Source organism: Galeopterus variegatus, unplaced genomic scaffold (assembly GCF_000696425.1).
Source record: "Galeopterus variegatus unplaced genomic scaffold, G_variegatus-3.0.2 Scaffold9444, whole genome shotgun sequence".
Classification (NCBI taxonomy): domain Eukaryota; kingdom Metazoa; phylum Chordata; class Mammalia; order Dermoptera; family Cynocephalidae; genus Galeopterus; species Galeopterus variegatus.
In genome coordinates this window covers 13029-14679 of record NW_007735555.1, presented here as the reverse complement: position 1 = coordinate 14679, position 1651 = coordinate 13029, and the positions used below count along the sequence as shown (strand labels likewise).

The window sequence follows — 1651 nt, the reverse complement described above, 5'->3', positions numbered from 1 at the left end:
GGTTAGAGTGAGGTGCTGATAACACCAATGTCTAGGGTTCAATCTCTGTACTGGCCAGCTGCCCCCCCAAAATAAAAAATAAATAAATTTCTTAGTTCCTGTTATGGTTCTAGAATTTCAATATTTTTGTTCCTTTTATCTGTTCACTCTCCCTAAATTCATAAAAACTTACTTTTGTCTTATAAGTTTTATTGCTTCAACTTCTTTTAAACTATATGATTCCATTTATATAACCTTCTGGAAAATGAAAAACTTTAAGGGCAGAAATCAGGTTGTCAGGGGCTAGGGATGAAGAGAGGGGACTGACTACAAAGGGTCATAAGGGTACTTTCTGAGGTGATGGAAATGTTCTAGGTCTTGATATAGGCTCTACTACAGAGAGTAAATTTTATTATATGTAAATCACATCCGTTAACACACACACACATACACGCAATTAATGATTTAAAAGGCAGAAATGAGATGACTTGGTGCTGAATGTGATAATTGAAGGAGGACAACCAATGGTATCTTTTAGGTTTCTGAGGTATGAAGGTTATCTTCTTTAACATCTTGTAACATGCAGGACATGTGGCAAGGATACTTGTCCATAGTTTGTTCAATCTTAAGATGAATCTCTTATAAGGCAGAATAAGTACAGAGTGCTACTGAGGAAGGAAGACATGTGGAAGGTTGGAAGCAGGGCAGCCACACATAGGGCCACAGTCCTGCAACAGAAGACCTCCAACCAATACCAGTAGGTATACTCCAGCCCCAGCCTCAGGTTGGCCAGGTAGTAGGTGAGCAATCTGTAGATGCTAATGTAAGAGTGGTGGTTCAGAAGCTCCTTCAGCATCTTTGCAAAGATACAGGTACCAGTTGTGTACAGCTCATCTTCTAGTTTACTGTAATACACTGGCCTTTCCAAGTGACCTTGAATCTCAATCTGTGCATAATCCTTTTGTTCCTTCTTTCACAACTATTCTGCTCCTTGCTCCAAAAAGGTGATCACATCTGGCTTAGAAATGGGATACACCCTAGTGAGACCAGATTCCTATAGTTTGGCAACACCACATCTCCATGTATAGTTTCTCCTAGCAAAATCCAGGCATTCCTCTTATCCTGAGAGAAACCTACAGCTATATCCCTGAACTTCAATGGCCCAGGATCAATCTTCCTCAGGGTTCCTCTCCTGGAAAATCAGAGTACAGAGAAGCCACAGCTCTACTTTGATTCTCAGGTGTGCAACAACTCTTACTTCTTCCACAAAATACTTCTTTTAGGGAGAGACAGAATATGTGGAGCCCAACAAACTAAATGAACACAGTAAGTGGTCCTAAAGCCACTGCATTATTTCATTATTTTTACTTTCCCTTTAAAAAAAAAATTCCTTATTCTGTGTATTATAAAACGGTGGACAGGGAGAATTCCTTGGTTTGTATATTGAAAAATGGCAAATAGAGAGATGTAGAAGGCCATGGCAATGGCCTTTGTTGAGAAAAGTCACGCATAAATCAAAAAACGGAGGCTGTCTTTTTTCCACCCTGACTCTGCCTATGAACCTCCCTTAACAAAGGAAGGATGATTTTCCTAAAATATCTGAATCTGGGTAACTCAGTAGAACCACAGTGGCTAGTCTAAAATAAGATGTGCTATCAGTTTAAATTAAACT

At 39.4% G+C, this 1651-nt stretch overlaps 1 pseudogene; it reads right to left on the bottom strand.

Moving 5' to 3' along the window:
• Positions 1–958: 958 nt before the first annotated feature.
• LOC103609296 lies at positions 959–1171 on the bottom strand (annotated as a pseudogene).
• Positions 1172–1651: the final 480 nt, after the last annotated feature.